Here is a 19719-nt window from a genome sequence, read left to right as displayed (position 1 = left end):
AGCCCATGTGACACGCTACTATCTAATCATACACGCCGTTATATACAGCGGCTCAGGCTGACTCCCACACCTCCCCGATCGGCTCAGACGCCAACGCGAAGTACCGACGGTTAGGTGAGAGAGATGTATATGTTTTTGCGGTTTACCGCCATTGTGTGTGTCTGTTCCTTACCAGCTCTGTAAGCGCTGCAAGTTGCTCCCTCTATGCATATCTGTTACTGCATATATCTTTAGCGCTAATCCAGAGGGAATGAGAACTATCTTTGGCACCGGTACTGCTAAGTGCGAGTGACTCACCACGCCCCTAACAAGATGCAGGACATAATTCCTTGATCGGGTGAATATCCTATGTTGCAACAGCTGTATAAGCATAATAGTTCAATCGAATCATGCTTACAGGCTATCCATGATATGTTTAAGGGGCATATGGCAGCGCGTTAGGTGTATTTCTGTGATTGTCTGCAAAACAGTAGAATTAAGTGGCTTTTTCAGCATTGCTGTTTTTTGCCCTTTTTTCAGAGCGGTGCTTCCCCTTCATCCTGAGCCGAGGCCAGGTGGGGTGAAGTCTATACATCCTCCAATTGGGGTAAGAGGTTTATCTCCTTTGGCCAATTTGACAATTCATTTCTAAAGTTGAGAGCAGTGCACTATGGCAAATGACATTATGAGTGTGCTTGGAAGAATGTTACTTCCCACTAGGATTACATGAGATTGACCTAGTACAAAATGTACAAGTACGGGAATGCTATGTTTGTTCTAGATGACTATAATATAACAACTTCACACTTCCATTATTATTATTTTTAGTAATATCCTCATTGGAACGATGAAACCACCGATACAGACATCTAGTGGACTCAGGTGACTCTAGTATAGGGTTTGAATTATTCATTATTTATTTAAAATTTCGAGCACTCTTTGTTTTTTACTTTGAGAGCACCAATTCGTAGTAGCGTATGTTGTATGATGGTCCTGATGAAAGCAATGACAACTATTGTCACACATTGCAGAAACATGTTGACCCCAGAATACATGAAATGATCCAAGAATTATTGGAATATTCTTGTCTACTTCTTTTAACATTGGCAGAGTGGGTAGCAACAGAATAAAGCTACATTCAGCACCCCCTCAACCAATTTTAATTCACACACACTTAGCTTTTCTTTTACCTATTTTTGCACTACGATGTCAGTCCCTTCTCTATAACATCATCTCCGTTTGAGATAAGAGACCACGGTAATCTAATTGATCATGAGAGGGTATCTTGTTATCAGACCCCTCCATGTGAAATAGAATAGACAACACCTATAGTGGTCTCAAGAGGAACCCAAATGATGAATTGCGGTTCCGTGTGGTGACTGATGGGAATCCTCACATGATCACTGAGTAGACTCCTTGTGAGGGTGACCCTTACATCATTGGTATGTTGATGAGGGTAGTCGTGATTAGTCCTCTCTAGATTTATACATAGCGTTCCCTTCCTTGGTATTTCAGACCCTCTGATATTCTATTTTGTTCACCTACTGTAGGCACCTGCATATCACACACTTCTTTTAACACCACCAAATCAGAATTTCATCATTTCAAGGGCGATAAAATTAACATCATAACAACTGCCCAGAAATAAGCTCTGCTATTGAGCGGTTAGATGCCGCCTCAGCTTTGGTACAATTTTACTGAATGTCAAACTGGCCGTCTGCGGAGTAGGGCGTGGTGTGGTCTTTTGCGGTCTAACTGACCCCCTGGGGCGTGGTGTGGTCTCTTGTGGTCTAACTGACCCCCTGGGGCGTGGTGTGGTCTTGTGCGGTCCCTTATCTCATTGCTTTGAATAGAAAGGGAGGGCGCCTGATATAACATGCCGAGTTATCATCTCAGTCTCCAAAAACCGAATAACCCTATGAACATCTGAGTATCTTTTCTATTTGCTTGTACCGCAAACTGTTTAATTTTCTGTCTCACTTGGGGCACCACTTCTCGATGTCACGGATGCAATTGGGTGCCTAAAAACGTCACACTCTGAGAGGATCCCTGTAGTTTGTCAAGATTGATCTCCCATCCTTTGCTTTGTCAGTGCTCCACAATTCTGTCTAATCGAACCTGCACTTGTTCCTGCATCTTTCCCTGTATCATCACATTATCAATGTAATGACAAATCTGTTCTCCAGGAGTAATTGACACATCACCTAAATGCTCTGCCACCAGCCTGTGACAGATCGAGGGACTATGCAAGTTCCCTTGAGGTAAATTTGTGAATGTCATTTGTCTACCGTCCCATGAAAAACTGAATTGCTTTTGACATTCGGGGGCTATTGGTATCGAAAAGAAAGCATTAGCAATAGCAACAGTCGCATACAAAGTACCAAGATGTTTTTGTATTTTGTCAAGCAAAGTAACTGTGTCTGGGACAGTAACAGTCAAGGGAGGTGTATGCGTATTCAGTTCACGATAATCAACTGTCATGCGCCAAGAATTATCACTTTTGCACACGGGCCAACAAGGATTATTCCAAGCGGGTGTAATCTGGGTTATCACACCTACTTATAACAAATCCTGAATAATCGCACTCATTTGCTTGTGTCCACCTGGAATTCTATACTGTTTCACATGAATCACTTTAGTAGCCTGAGGCAATTTCACTGGGGGAATGTTCAAATGACCGACCCTCACAGCAACAACTGAAATGTATTGCTTCGATCCAAACTGCTAATGTCCATCATCTAAATGCAAAGTCATTCCCTTCAAAATATCAATTCCAATAATATATTTGAAGAGAGGCACAATCAATGCAGTATATTCTCTTTTTGGTACTCTCCCTATTTTCATGTGGACTTTAGTCTGCACTGCTGGGGTCTCTTTGCTGCCTAAACCTGTAATAGTGAAATACTGTCCAGTAAACTTTTTTGGATTTCCAGATATCAGAGTGGCCTCCGCTCCGGTATCTACTAAAGCTCGGCCCTCTGAATATTACAATGTCTCCAATAAATTTCAATATCAACATGAGGTCTGTCTGTTGTCTTTGTGAGCCCACCTTTGCACCAGAGCTTGACCTATTTCCTAGTCTGCCTTATATCTGTCTTTCGCCCAGGTCAAATCAGGATACATCGATTTGTATCTTTTTGGAATAAAATCCTCTTCATTCTCTCAACCAACCATTGCTTTCCAAGTCTCTCTTAATCTTCCTGTTCGAGCGGAAAGCTTTCTCCCCCTCCTTTTCTGGTATCTCACCCTCACTGCCATCTGACAATTGTTGCGCCTTTTCTTGCTTATGGACTCTCCTGCTTCCTTCCTTTCTTTCCAAACCTCTTTTTCGATTTATCTGCCACCAACTTGATGTAGTTATCCCATCTATCTCATTTCTCTCCACTCCATCCTGCCATGGGCATCTGCAGGGAGGGGCAAGGGGGGGCACTTGCCCGCCCCTGGATGATCACCCGGCCTGCAATGTCTGGTGCTGAGTCAGTGGCATTTTTATTTTCCATTTTTATTTCCATGCATTGTTTGTTATATATTAGAATGGATGATGATCGGAGATCGGAACTTTTAATTTTGTGAGCAGGCAGGCTTTTTTTGTATAATTTTAGGCCAGCAGGCAGCAGCACCATGGAAATCCCTATGACATCATGGCGGCAGACGGAGAGTGCTGCGCGCAGCGCCACCTATCTTACGCTGCATAGCCCCAGTGCCCCACCTAACTTACACTGCAAAGTATCGCACACCCATGCCCGCGCGTAAGGTCACAGCCCCCACCCCCACAGTGGAGTGCAGTCAGTGGTGTTTGTTTCCAGGCCAGGGCCGTGACACCGTAGGAGCAGGAATTCGGGAAAACGGCCGCCAAGATTACAGCGCGATTGAAGGCCCGCGCTTGCCTGCTCCCATCCACAGCTTGAAGTTGAAAGTAAGTGAGTCATAGCATGTCCAAACTGCACAAGAGATATCCTTGTGCAAGCCGCGTGGAGCTATCCACGTCCTCATTTGCATGTTCCAAGGTAGCTCAGTAGACTGATGTACCTGCAGCACAGATCTGTTCGTAACCTGGAGATAGTACAGTGAGTGGGGGGTTCATGCACCTGCTGGAAAGTTCTGCTAATTACTTGAGAAAGATTGCTCAGCTCTGTATGTTACTCCACCTGCTGCGGATGTCAGTCTGTAACCGGGAAGTAACAGGAACCACGTATGAAGTAATAGTAATGCATTGATAGCCACTGTTTCAAGTGCATGCCTCCCTCGCCCAGCCCCCAGTGTTACTGCCCCGCCCCCACACTTTCGTACCCTAGATCACAGTTCTCTATACTTCACTATTTTGCACTTTGGTAATCGATTATCTGGTTACTCATAGGTGAATGGGAGACAGTCTAGATGATGTAAAAACTTGAAATAGTTACAACGTATTGCGCCTTTTAAATACGCTTGTTAAGAATGACTTAGTCAAGAACAGAAAGCACGTATCTTCCTCATTTTGTCTTTGTATGTACCCGAAGGCATTCGATGGTTGAGTGCAGTCCACCGTGTACTCAAGACACAAATGGAGAGTGCGGTTAAGCAAGATCCGAGGCTATTCACAATATCCTTGCTGGGAGTTTACCTGCTGGTAGCGCCCTAGTGGAATTTAAAAAATCCTCCGGGAATTCCACGAGACCCCAGCAATGGACTGAATAACCATTGTGTATCCGTAGTCGAAAAAATAATGTGTTTTCTGTAATGGAAATACACCTTGCGTGTGTTAGATGGATAATAGGCGCGCCCGTACCGTATTCCTCTTGAGACGCCCCGCTGTTTGCGTAAACCTCGGGAGTGCGACACGCGACGTTACCTAATAGCAACAGATCCCCGGGAGTAAACTACAGGAATGTTTCCACTCTGGGGCGAGCTTTTGTGAATATGCAGCGTGTGTGGAGTGAATAAACACAACAGGAAGGCACGTTGGTGTTCGCTTCATTATCGTTAATGTTAGAGGTGAAAAGGCGTCGGCAGCGGTCGCGCGCTCTCGCGTGCACTGGGCGGGAAACGTGCAGCGCGCAACGCTTCCTTCACCCTCCTCGCCGCTCATTCCTATGAAAATCACCTTTAGTAACGCGTCTTGGTATTAGAAAGTGACTCGAAAAACATTGTAATTAGCGAGAAAATATTTCGATTTTTCTTTTCTCGGAATAGAAAGGGTGTGGAAACCACAGACGAGAAATAGAAGAAACCTGCATGGGTTCCCTGGAGCAGAAGGGGATTTGAAAAACTAACACGCCACAAGGCAGAATATGTGACTCATGAGTGCATAAATATTCATGTCGCAAGTTTTAATTCAGGACTGACTGATTTATTTATTTCATGGTTTTAGAGTGTGCTGTTGAACGTTTTTCTGTTATTATGGTGTATGAGATCATATGCGGCCTGCTTCCTGCTCCTCCTGCGCCCCAGTTTTTCTTGTGCCCCACCTGGCACACATCATGTCGGAGGATGGTAATGACGTTAACATTTTGCCCCCCCCCTGGAAAAAATTCTGCGGACGCCCATGCATCCTGCAATAGAGCCATGAACAGATCTCTACTTTTTATTGTCAGTACGTGTCTAAGACCTTGAAGGTCTCTCAGTTTTCATCCACTCACCTAACTCTCCCAACTCACGAACAGCCTTAACCACTTCTGCTAAAGTATTACCAGTTTGATTTATCAACAAAGTCATCATCACTTGCTTGTATGCGGGAGGAGCGGCACAAATTATTCTATTCTGCACTGATGCGTTCAATACTCCATCCATCAGTTTCTGTGCATGGTCTAGAAAAATAGAAGTCTTCATCACTTCTTCCTTCAATCTCTGTATACAATCTCTCAAAGTATACCAAGGTTTCTCATTCACTGGCCAATCTGACTCTGTTGGATATTTGTGGCTACATCCAACTACAACCAACTGTAACAAACTAACTTGATCTTCACTGGTATAATTCCTAAACTGCTCCTGCACTGTAGAATCTGAACTAAGTGTACAGAACTTTTCTGCATCTCGGGATCTAGCATCACACCAGCACGCCTGGATCAAACAATCGAACCATCCACGTAAGTAGAGATTCTTCAGGTTTCTACCAAAACCAATCTGAAATATCATTAATCTCCTGCTGAGGAAAATCTTCCATGCTATCTATTGAAACTCCCTGTGGATAATTCGGACCACCATGAATGTTTCAACGAATAATAGGTTGCGCTTGAACCACTTTACACCCCTTCTAGATCCCATTTTCACCAATTGCCCAGACCTTCTAGTGGGAAACCCGTCCTCCCTGCCATGGACGGACCACTTTTTGATTCCCGTCTCCTGGGGCTCCCCACATTCCCACCGTGCCCCCACTATAGTCACCCGGAGGGAACGTAACTGGTCCAAACTTTCCCAAGCGGAATGGGCAGCAACCCTAGACTCCTTTAGACCACCCTGCAACTATCCTAACCAATGAAAATTTCAACAGATGGATCTCAAACTCTTTAGATGCTGTTCTTCCCACAAAACCCATTGAACCAAAGCGCAACACTAAGCCTGCCCCCTTGTACTCCCAGGATTTATGTGAAAAGAAACGCCATTGTAAAAAAACTGGAGAGGAACTGGCGTCTAGACTACTCTCTCCCCAGAAAAATTGTGAACAGAGCTACGATAAAAACCTACAAAAATGAAATTAGACCTGCCCAAGCAACCTTTTTCGAAAGCATGATCAATGTAACTGCATCTAAGCCCAAAGAAATTTATAAAATTGCAAAAACCCTTCTCAAACTTCCAGAAAACCCTCAAAACCCCTTTAACGCCCAACCCTGCTATAATGACCTAGCAGATTTTTTTTACAATAAAATACAAACCATCTATACCTATTTCCTCACACTCAGACCCTCACACCAGTCTAAAACTCCTGAGCTAGAGTCTCACACTCCAGCTACCCTCGCCAGCTTCCCTTCTCTTGACTCCCCCTCGCTACAATCCATCATGCTCCAAGTAAAATCTGGCTCCCCAAATGACCCAGCACCACTGCGCTCCTTGCTTACAGTTGCCGCACACATTCTTCCCACTATTCTAGAATTACTCAATGCCTCTTTAGCCATGGGAATCATCCCGCCCCATAGAAACGGGCCATGGTCAGAGCCCTCCTCAAAAAACCCAACCTAGATCGAAGCAACCCAGGGAACTATTCACCAATCTCCCTACTACCCTGGCTTAGCAAGCTCATAGAGAAACACATCAACAAGACCCTGATGGATTTTCTAGAGACCCACCAGCTGCTTGACCCCTCCCAAACAGGATTCCGACCCATGCATGGGACTGAGAACGCCCTCATCACTGTGACAGAAGAGGCAAGGAAGATCATGGATCAAGGAGACACTGCAGCAATCATCCTTCTTGACCTAAGTGCTGCCTTCGACACTGTAAATCACAGCATATTATTGCAACGACTTACCAACCTAGGAGTGTCACTGAAAGCACTCACCTGGCTCGAATCCTTCCTATATGAGCGATCCTTCCAAGTCTTTGAGGGAGACATCACCTCCCCAGTAAGCCACTCGGCTGTAGTGTAGCGCAGGGATCTTCCTTGAGCCCAACGCTCTTTAATATTTACATGAGCCCCTCTGCTGAGATCGTCCGCCCTTTTGGGATAAAAACAGTCACCTATACGGATAACACTCATGTGAAGAAGCAGTAAATCAGGAAATGCAGGATGATGATAAGGTTTCTTTATTTATATCTCAAGAAGTAAGGATCTCATCCACAGGAGACACAGGCAGGCAGTAACTGACTCAGTACTGGCCCTCAATTAGAATATCAACATAACTACATCATAGGATTCTAAGCATAACATTCTATAATCAGCAAGTCACACATACACAGGGATGGCACACCATAATGAAGGATACCACACACCTTCCCCTGAAACACCAAATTATTATTTTAAAATATAGTCACTAAGAGCTGCAGGAGCACAGGTCAAACGTGTACTTTTCCTGACAGGAATATCAGACTCAGCATGAACCTCCTTATCGGTTGAATTGTTATTTGTTAAAGTCTTCCCAGCAGAAATAACACCACTGTTCAAACTCTTGTCTTTCGAAGCTGAACCTGAAAATGAAGCAACTCGATTCAAATTCCAAATCCTTCCATCATTTAGTTTAACAGCATTACGAAAGAGTTTTGTGACATAAAAAGGAGAAGAGAACTTTGCACCTGAAGATCTAAGTGGAAGACGAATTCTCACCCGATCCCCAACACACACTGATATCAAAGTTCTTCTTCCTAAGCTTGGACTTGATCTTCTGCTTCAACAAACCTAGACCCCTGTTATAATTCTCTGTTTCCACCCCTAGATTCCTCATCCAAGTTTGAAGCATGTAAGTGTTCGGTGTGCGACCTCGGAAAAGCACAAAAGGAATCTCTCCTATGGTGGAATGTGGTGTAACTCTATACACCATTACTCTTTCCATCAAATTATCTTTCCAATCTGACCCCTGATCTTTAGAAACCTGAATAGATTCCTAAGTACTCGGTTGAACCTCTCCACCATTCTGTTACATTCCGGATGGTAAAGTGAACAACGCTTATGCTTAATACCTTTGTTGGCCAGGAAATCCTCCATCTCATTTGATACCAGCTGTACACCATTATCTGTAAGGATTGTTTCGGGGAACCCTTCCCTACCAAATACATCTTGTAAAAATTTGACTACATCCTTGGTCTCAATATTCTGGGTGATTCTTATCTCTGGCCGTCGCGAGAACATATCAACCAAGACTAACACATACCGTTGCCCATTAACACAAGAAATTGGCCCCAGAATGTCTGAGGCTACATCTTGCCAACAACGTACCGGCATGTCTCTAATAATCATTGGTTGTGTTCTTGTCTTACACACCCTGTCAGATGAGTTACATTTAATGCAATCACGTATCATTCGTTCCACAAGAATATCTTTCCCTGGCCACCAGAAATGTAACCGAATTCTCTCCTTTGTCTTAGATATCCCTTGATGTCCTTGGTGAGCTAAGTGAAGAATTTTTTCCCTAATCAGAGAAGGTAGGATAAGTCTAGTACCTCTCCACAACAAACCATCCTTTAAAGACAGTTCGTCCTTAACATTCCAGTACCTCTTGGCACTAACACTCAAATTCTTAAGACATGGCCACCCTTTACTAATCAAATCACAAACTTCCTGTAACTCAGTGTCAGTACTCATGGCCTCTCTCCAATCATTCTCTTGAACAATGCCTTCAACAACTTCACACACCTTAAACTCATCCACTTCCCAAGAATCTTCAGGTGACAATGAAGTTCGGTCATCTTGCTCCAAAACTAATCTAGAGAGATAATCTGCAACCTTAATATTCACACCTGGTAAATATCTCACTTCAAATTCAAAATCCTGAAGAGCGATAACCCATTTACAAATACGTGAAGAAATAGCATCCAAACTCTTTATATAAAACATCCTTCAACTTCCTGTAACTCAGTGTCAGTACTCATGGCCTCTCTCCAATCATTCTCTTGAACAATGCCTTCAACAACTTCACACACCTTAAACTCATCCACTTCCCAAGAATCTTCAGGTGACAATGAAGTTCGGTCATCTTGCTCCAAAACTAATCTAGAGAGACAATCTGCAACCTTATTATTCACACCTGGTAAATATCTCACTTCAAATTCAAAATCCTGAAGAGCGATAACCCATTTACAAATACGTGAAGAAATAGCATCCAAACTCTTTTTATAAAAAACATCCTTCAACGGTTTATGATCAGTGTGAACCACAAACGAATTACCCCACAGGAACTTTTTTAATTTCCTAATTGCCCAATAAATACAAAGAGCCCCTTTTTCAATCACAGAATATGACTCTGGACCAACTAAAGATCTAGACAGAAACAAGATGGTAATCTCTATCCCATCCTTCATTTGCTTGAGCACAGCCCCCAAACCACGGGAACTGGCATCTGTGTCCAAAATTGAATCATAATTCACATCAAAACTCTGTTAAGATGGAGCTAGACTTAAATCTTGTTTGACAAGCTCATACTCCTTTTGACACACCTGAGACCAAGAAAACTTTACTCCTTTTTAGGTCGAGCTCTCTCGACCTATTGCTATTGAGTTGCCTCTGAAGGGAGACAGAGCTGTGCACATGCATGGATTTCACACCGTGGGCGCGCACGCCCAGCCCCCCGGAGGCGTGCACATCTCTTGCTCCAACTGTGCACAGCCAGTCAGCCTTTCAATCGCGCGCGTGCACGCACACACACACACACACACACACACAGACACACACACACACAGACACACAAGCGCACAGAGACACACATCCCCTCCCCCCTACAACTAAGCCCCACACCGCACACACAGACACGCGCACACACACATTCCCTCCCCCCCACTCACCGGGCTCTTTCCACGTGTCCCTCTCCCTCCGCAGCAGGTCAGTCTCGGCATCGGGCTCCATGTCTTCTCGGCATCCTCCTCAGCTTGCGTGCACGCTCACGGCGACGTCTCGTGCGCTCCCACCTCGTGTACTCCCACCTCGTGCACGACGCATGCCTGAACCTGGGGAACGGGATCGTTTTTGCGGTCTCTCGCGCTGGTGCGCGTGCAGCAGTTCGCCGGCGGTCTGTGTTCCTGCTGGTTAATCTATGCTTACTGGAATCGCTTATATGTTTTTTAACAAGTGATTGTTCATAGCGCTTACTGGAATCGCACTTGATAGCACAATAAAAGCGGTGGAGCATGACGGGGCAAGTGTTTACGCTCCAGTAAGTGCAAGTGATGATGCGTACATGATAATCTGCAAGTGATTGTTTATAGCTTTATATGTAGCAATATTTCATAAAGGGATATCGACTTTTATTGCTGACACATTTTCATATTTAATATGTTTTTTAAAAAAGCGGTGGAGCATGACGGGGGCAAGTGTTTATGCTCCAGTAAGTGCAGGTGATGATGCGATTGTTTATAGCGCCATATGTAGCATTATTTCATAAAGGGATATCGACTTTTATTGCTGACACATTTTCATATTTAATATGTTTTTTAACAAGTGATTGTTTATAGTGCTTACTGGAATCGCACTTGATAGCACATTAAAAGCGGTGGAGCATGACGGGGGCAAGTGTTTACGCTCCAGTAAGTGCAAGTGATGATGCGTACATGATAATCTTTGTAGAAAGCGCACATGATGCAAGTGATTGTTTATAGCGCTATATGTAGCAATATTTCATAAAGGGATATCTATTTTAATTTTAATTTATTTTATTTTCATATTTAATATGTTTTTTGACGCTACCTACATCGCTAGCAATATGTAGCAATTTTTCTGAAGGGATATCGATAATCTTTGTTTAAAGCGCACATGAGAATCTGTATTAAGCAGCAGTGCCTACATATTTCAGCGCGTCCAAGGGATGCCAAACATCTAAATCGCTAGCTGTGTATTGTGTTTATTTTTATAGCGGAGATACATCGCTAGCTGTGTATTGTGTTTCTTTTTAGAGCGCACATGATAAACTTTTTATAAACTAAGATTTAAGCCCAAGGGATGCCAAACATATACATTAATCTGTTTTTTATTGTTCATATATAAAAAAACATTCACATGCCAAGGTGTGCTACAAAACTGGTTTATTTTTATATAGCGATGCCAAGGTGTGCTACAGCGCACGTGAAACGTACCCAAATTTTGCAAAACAAATATGCCAAGGTGTGCTACAAAACGTCCAATTAAGAAACATCTGACAACATGTACATATATATGTTATCATTACCACGCGTCAATAACAGGAACAGGATGTGGTCTGACTGATACCTATGCCGACTTTGGTGCTGTCAGACAAGGTTCGATCCTCCTATTAACCCCGCATATCTAGTCATTTACAGCGAAGAATGTTATATTTAATCAACAATGGCTATAGTATTATTCTTATTTTAAAACCATATGACTACTTTCTAGAGGTCTTTACCCCTCATATCAAGTCATTTACACTGCAAAATGTAATATTTAAAAAATAGTGCAGTGGCTCCAGTATTTTTCTTATTGTAAAACCATATCACTACTTTCTAGAGGTCTGTGGGTCTTGCCAACTATTTGGGGGGAGGGGGTAGAGACGGGATCACGCGGCAAGCACAAAAAAACGCTCTGTTTTGACCTGCGGCGTAATGTACTGCGGGGTAAGTGTCAGGCCAATGGGAAGCAATGCAATCGCGTTGCAAATGGATGCGATGTGGTGGAACGCGATGTAATGGAGGTAGCGATGTAAAAGACACGATGTTACAGCGTGCGATCTAGCTGATCGCAATGTAGCGTCATACATCCCGCAGGGCCTTGCTCCCTAGCATGGGGCAGGTCGGGATATTTAAGGTGGTCCCGCGCGCGGCCCGTGATGAATCCTGCAGCCGGGCGCCTGAGCGCGACTTTGGTGCTCGTGCGGCACCACGCGCAGGTGGCTGTCTGGGCCACGTTTCTGTTGCTCGGATTTGACCTGCTCCTACCCGCCTGGGCAGTGGTGTCACTTCTGCTGCTTGCGGGCGGCGCTTGGTGCCTGCGCACTGGGCCTCCGGGGCTGTGTCTGCTGCCGGATGTTGAGTGAGCACTCTGTAGGTGTTTCTTGGGACGCAATTCTAATTGCCACATGAGCCGTTATGATACTGTTTTCATTTTGAGTAGGTGAACAATATTTACTGGCACGTCTGTTGGGTTACAGGCGATGCGTTACATAGAAATAAAATACTTTTGTAATAATGAAGCAGGTCCGCAGGAGTTCGGTTCGATAAATGAAGCTTTATTATGACAGCCGGCAGTAACCGTGATTACAAGAAAGGCATTCACTGTTTCAGAGTACCTGTTTGCTACTGTAAGTCCTACAGGACACATCCGCTCTGAGTAGAAAATGTTGCCCTCTGCTGTGGATGTGATTGATGTATACTTGATTCTTGATAGGTGTCTGCGAATGACGGTGCTGACAAAAGCTATATAAAGTTCACCTGCGGGTAATACACGTCTTGAGTGGCGCATGTTTTAGATCTTTTGCGCACTGTTTTTGTGACGAAACAATCCAAGCCCTGCATCACATCCTACTGACCTAGCAATATATTTTCGAAGGATGAACGCATTTGTGGGGCGGGTGGGGTTGAAAGTGTGCGGATCAATATGCCAGGGTGAACACGAAGCACTCCTTTCAACATCTGCCAGGTTAGAGGCTCCCGGCTAGTTCTTTGGATTACAAATTTTAAAGTTTGCAAAGTAATTTTCTAATGAGAGGGGATATATTTCTTCACGTAGTGCAGAGCTGGAGATTGTCGCTTGACCCGTCGCTTTGTCACCGGTTATCTTTAACATCTAAATACATTGCATTGTCTCTGTTCTACACACGATTGTATTAACTATAATGCTTGGAGAGTCTCGGAGTTTGCTGCTGCTTTCTCCAGCATCTGATAATTTAACCTGCTTGAATGGCCTTGCTTAGTTGCCCAGAATTTCATTATTTTCTCTTCAGAGAGCTCCCATGTATGAATCGCTTTGCTCTGACACCTAGACGGCGGTATCCTATTCAACAGACACAGTATGCTATGACTGGGGCAATGCCTATGGTGCGCTGGTATGGCTACTAACGCAAGAACAGTGATCCACACTCCAGTTACAGTGAAGATTGCTCCCCAGATAGCAAGATTGCCCGCTCTCCCATGTAAGTGTATAGCGTCTATTTGCTGTTTTTGTGCAGACAGCTGTACATTTTCAATAAGCATTAATATTTTGTAGCTATCCTTGCATTGAATGTGAGAATTTTGATTTAAGTGACTTATTCAACACTTGTTCAATTGTCTACATATTTGGCTTCCTGTATGCATTGCGGCTTCCTGTATGCATTGCTGTGATTGCTCCTGATGTCTTGTAGACTTCAACTTTAAATCAAACTGTTGGTGGTACCGATGGTTCTTTTGTTGGAGCGTTGTGCATTTTTATAGCTGTTGTGCAACTCAAAGCTTGCTTAAATTGCTGCATGCTTTTTTGCAATTAATTCTTATAACCTGTTCTGTTTTCCATTTGTTGATGATCTAAAAGTGGATTTTGTTATATAGTTGGGAGCACCCTTCTACCCCTTACCCTAATCCCTCTCCCCAAACCATATATGCCCGGCAACATAAACTGACGAGAAAATCCCTCCCAGCTCTACCTCTCTCCACACATCCCAACTCCCCCCCCTATAACCCTTACCCTAATCTTTGCAACTCAATTCAACTCTCATCTCACCTTATTCATGCACCATACCTGCCAGCCTGAGTCTGTTAAATTAATCTAGCTGAATGCGTATAGTATAATAATGTTACGACATCCTCTTAATGTTATATTTTCTTGCTCATCTCTCTAATACCCATTTCGTTCATTGTTATTTTTGTGTACTGTACTTGTTTGCTTTTTCTTTTTGATACATTTGTCTTGTATTCTTTTTACTATCATACCTACAATGTAAAGCGCTCTGATACCCTTGGGTGAAGCCAGCGCTATATAAAACTTCAATATATAAAAAGTAAAAATAAATTTAAAAAAAAGCACGAAATTGCATCACTGCCAAAAATGTAAAATTAGTAGTCTCACTGAATTCTTGTCTCTGCAGCTTTGACCAGTTGACATCTCCAGTATTTAAATCTGTGGAAAACGTCACACCAGACCCATGTGCGAGAGAGACTGTGCTTAATGCCCTGAAAGCAAGTCGAAAGAGGGTTGTGGAAGAAGATATAACACGTTTAGATGGCCAGGAAAACAAACGGAGGTAAACGGGTATTACCTTAAGGGCGATAGGGATCCTAGTTACAAAGCCCATTTTTTCAGCAGCCTTCTAACTATGATTCAGTTTTCATTGAGCCGCTTTGTGGGGTCCGTCTTGCTGCCATGACTCTTCCATGTTTTTAACATTGTAAGCCTTTTTAGTACTAGTTGTCGTGTTATAATTTAATAAACGCAGAAGTGATCAGTGATGAAGCATGTTGCATTCAGCTCGTCTTTTAATGTGGCTTGTGGATTTCCCTACAGTAGATGGTTACTGGCTTTGCTCTAAGGATTGTGTTCTCTCACGGCCCATATGGACTGTATTCTACCATGACCGTGGTATGCTTAAAGTGCTTTAATTTCTATGTGATATGTATAGTATCTCTAGAATAGTTGTGATTGTTTCTGAAATGGAATCTTGTTCTGTTGTATCCTATTTTATTTGCTTATGCTCTGTCCATCTTCTACAGACGGCATGACAGCAGTGGCAGTGGACAGTCTGCATTTGAATCCCTAGTGGCAAACGGCTCGCCTGCGTCCCTGATACCAAAGTAAGTAAGAAGGGAAAAGTCACATGGATAAACTGTTTCATATAGGGGGGGGTTGCATTGGGAATATTAGTGGATGCGTGTAAGGATTGTTGGTCGTTGCTGATGTTTTAGTTTAAGGCGAGAGCATATCTGGTCTAGAGACAAACTGATTCTTCTCGAGATTTCCTTTTTCACAGTATTGCAACAACCTTCTTCTTCAAGCTGATTTCTAAGTATTTCCATTTCCCTTCTTTTTTTGTCGATGATGGTCTTTGTTGTGAGGCATGATGGATTTCCTTAATAGATAAGATTGTTTTAAGTGCTTTTTACATAACTGATGTAGTACGTTACAAGCCAAATAATAGTAAAGTAACACAAGTAATACACAAGGTTATCAACCAATTCTCTTAGTTAATAATGTTCAGCACATAGTAGTAAGCTGGGGCTTGCAATTTCATTAAGTTAAGAGAAGATAATTTCAAAGATAGGTGAGTTATCTGGGGCATGGCAGTTGGGACTAGGTAGAGCGGTTCAGAACATTCTAGAGTAGAACCGATTCTTGAGGAATCAGTGAGGTATGGGGTTTTAAATGATGGGTAGAATCCATACAAGTAGGTACTCTTTCAGACTTTTGTCATAAGCAATATGAGGCATTTGTGTCTGTAGGGATGCTGTTCTAAATCTTCATTGAACTTTTTAAAATCGCGGAGTGCAAGCAGAGTACAGTTTTGCTATCTAGCACTCTATCCACCAGAGATGGTTACCACCTTTGCCTTAATTTAGCAATATTGCAGTAGATGGAAAGGCTCCTTCAGGAGTAGGAATTGTTGGAACAGCTCTGGCTTCTTTTGTTAATTTTAAGTTGTCTCATAGTAATACAGCTTTGAATCAGGAAAGCGACTTTTCGATTGGAAAATGGTGCTGTTTCGGTTAATCATCCAACGTCATCTGGATATTTAGTAGTCTCACATTAGTACTGCTTTTTAGGTCTCTCCTGAGCCAGCGCATACGCTGCTCTGGCGAGACATTTAGTAAGTGAGCTTTTAAAAGTCCAACCACACACTTTTGCTGGCCTCAAGCTTGCGGTTACGTGTACGAGCACGTGCACAGCCGCCATCTGGCTTTCCTCGCAGCACCCTTGCAGCGCGCCTCGCTCCGCCCCTCCACCACCACAGAGCGCGTCCCCACGATCGATTTCGCGGCTGCGTTAACTTTTACTTCTCTTATCTCCCATTCCCCATTTAATCTTGAATAATGGCGGTCGAGTGGCTTCATATAAAGCAGGTCACCCAAATCTTTTGTTTTTAATTGTATAATTTTCAGTGCATACGGCGGCAGCGTGTCTTTCTTATAGCATGCACTGCCAAAATCCTTATTAAGAAAATGCAGCACCCAGGCCACTCCGATTTCCCCCCGAATCTCCCCCCCCACCTGACCCGCGTCAGCCTTTAGCCGCCGTTGCAGCATGTATGCTTTATCCTTGAATCAGCCCAGACCATTCTGCTTTCCTTCCCTGGTACGTTCACTTCAGGCTGCGTGAATCCTCTGCATGTGTATAGGGTAACATTCTGTTGCTCCTGTCCGTGCTTAACTAGTTACGTGCTGGATTCTTTTAGTACAGTTTCTGTTCACTAGATGTTCCAGAGATGAAAAGTTAATTGATATTTTATAAAGTGCTGCATGCAAAGCTTAATTTTTATCAGCACTGTTTTCTAATTGTGCCTGTTCAGTTCTGTCTCCCAACACCATTCTGCTATGCAGCTTAACCCCCCCACCCCCTTACCTCCCTAATAGCTTTATCTATGTTGGCCTCGTAAATGCTTGGTATTACAAGACACTGGCTAAACGCTACATCAGTCAAACCTGACCTAAAAATCTGCCCAATCTTTTCCCACCCGAAAACGTTTCAGAAAATGTAGAGTTTATGAAGGTCTTCCAGGGGTATGAGAAGCAGATTGTGTGTTTTATTGCCTGTAAACTGATGTTTAATGAGCATTTACAGTCGCACTTCGAAGCAAGTCATTCTGATCACGTCACAGTGCTCCGACCCGGTCGTCTAAATCTGTTCATGAGATGACCACGCTTGAAAACACTTCATTACGGCGCCGGGGGTCTGCAGGCATGGGTTTAAAGCAGCTCTGCTAGCACAGCGATACTGTATGCATGTCGTGTCTATGGAATGAACCGTCATCTCTTTCCCCGTCTTACATCCTCGGGTTAGCTTAGAATGGAAAGGGAATTCGGTGAATGAAAGACGGACTGCTTTTTGGCCATCACAAGGTACCTATGCCGACTGGCCCATCTGGCAATGCCAGAAGGACAAATTTGGTAATGATAAGTGCATTTGTATGATACATTCTGAAGCGGAGAGCTGAAACGTGCCCACACTTTCTCACCTCCTTATCCTGTTTACCACCTCTACAACCAGCAGGCAGGACTTCCACCCATGGGTGTAAGATATATCACCCCAGTTTTTGGGATCATGGGAGAAAAGGCGACGCAACAAAGGGGATTAAAAAACTCTTCTGAGTGCCTCCAGGGTTAGTAGGGCCGTTAGCGCTTTGCTGAGCCATCAGCACACTAAAGTGCTACCTACGATGGTCCTGCTTTCGACCTTCTGACCTGTCCCTAGTACTTGTGACCAATCTGTAGGTTATGCAGTGAGGCAGAGTTCTGTGCTTCTGAGGATAAGAGAAGAGCAGGAAAAGGGGAGGAAGTGGTTTACTGCCTGCAGCTTGCCCTGGAAGAGAACCAGTCACCCACTGGCTGGCAGGCATAGGCTGTGGGCAGTCTAGTGCTCCCGGCCCTCCTTAACCATAGCCCTACGAAGTTTCCCAGTTCCATGAGTTATGAATTGCTCCAATCCAGGTTCTATTATTTGTAGAGGCAAAACTGTCACCTAAAAAAAAGTCATCCTGACACTAATCTAAACGTAGACCCATCCAGACATGACATGTAAGAGCTTTAGAGCTTACAGAGCCCGCTCTTTAAGGCTTTCCTAAAGGCACAGAGATAGCTAACAGAATGAAGATAGTCCAGCATACTGTCCCATAGCCAAGCCACTTATACAAAAAAATTTCTACCACTAAGGTGAGCGTTCTTAAATTTGAGAACTCTGAGCAAATTGGCATTCGCAGAGTGTAATGACCTAGTTGGAAGATAGCGTTGCAGCTGTTGTCGAAGTGGAAGGGGACCAGTGTGATGAAGAGCTCTATGGACGGTGCTTCAAAACTTTATACGCTTGGCCATGGGGGAGAAACCTGCTGACTTATAGAACATAGTACATAAGTAGGGGGTCCCAGTACAGAACCATTGAAAGCAAAGTTGAATAGAAAATAAAGTTTTTTAGCAGAACAAATATACATACAACTTAGATTCAATGTTATTTAATCACAATGAATCCAAACATAGGTTTCATATGCAGATTATTGAGTCATAAATTATGTTGTCCAAAATACGACAAACAAAGAAGTGCCCCAGGGAGGGTGGAGGCGGGAACGTGAGGTCAGTGCAAGGTAAGTGCGAAGGTTTGCTGGGAAATCGGAAAGGAGTGCTGGTCAGGGTGACCTACTTCCTTGAATAGTTAAAACCGTATTGACTAAGAAATGTAGCCACACTTATAACATGAATGTTCAAACAATTGCATCATAAGCCATCAGAAGGGAAACCATTGCAAATAAATCAACAATATGGTCAAAATGCAGGCACATAGGATGAGCGTCAATGTTTCAACCCCACAGGTTCTAGGTAGCAGTATGAATTTAGGAAAGGGGCTTCTTCAGGACAAAAAGGGATTGAGGAATACAGGGGTGTGGGGGGGCCGGGAACCTGGGAGACAAAGGCAACAAATCAATATATGAGTAGGCTCACTAAATGGCAATAAATGGTAGCTAATGTGGCAAAAAGGATTAATTACCGTGATCAGCAGTATCACAATGTGGGATTTACATGGTATTAATGGGCCCGCAGGGCTCCAAAAGCGAGAAGAGATGACATAAATGGGTGTCTGGAGGAGGAAAATAAAAGATAAAAGAACTAAATCCTATGCGTGTTTACGGAAAGCAATCTGAACAGCAAGGTAGGCAGTTACTCAATATACTCACCCCGCGTGATAATCACAGTATTCAAGAAGTGCGGGTGCCGCCAGGAGCAGGTCGGCACAGGACGTGGTCTGAAATGGAAAGGCCAACACTTAAAATAGTTGTGGCGGTCCGGGGACCGCAACTACACCAGCCCACTCAGTATTGAAGAGTGGGACCCCGCATGGAGGGGTATGAACACAAACAGCCACACTCCGAGGCAAAGTATACAGGCTTTACTCACTTGGCTCACAAGCTTGATGAGCGCGAGGACGTCACGCCAATGCTAGATGCGTGAAACCTACAGGTGGTAGGGGGAGTGGTTGCGCGTCGATGCAGACGCTAGCCT

General features: G+C 43.8%; 1 long non-coding RNA gene across 1 annotated transcript; it reads left to right on the top strand.

Annotated features, from left to right (window-relative positions):
* Positions 1 to 13590: 13590 nt before the first annotated feature.
* Positions 13591 to 15260, top strand: LOC144771480 (uncharacterized). Its single transcript, XR_013599302.1, has 3 exons — positions 13591 to 13679; positions 14610 to 14765; positions 15232 to 15260. It is a non-coding gene; the product is annotated as an uncharacterized LOC144771480 (long non-coding RNA).
* Positions 15261 to 19719: the final 4459 nt, after the last annotated feature.

The sequence above is a fragment of the Lissotriton helveticus genome, chromosome 8 (genome assembly GCF_964261635.1).
Source record: "Lissotriton helveticus chromosome 8, aLisHel1.1, whole genome shotgun sequence".
NCBI lineage: Eukaryota > Metazoa > Chordata > Amphibia > Caudata > Salamandridae > Lissotriton > Lissotriton helveticus.
The sequence above is the reverse complement of the archived record's forward strand: the minus strand, read 5'-3'. Positions and strand labels throughout refer to the sequence as shown.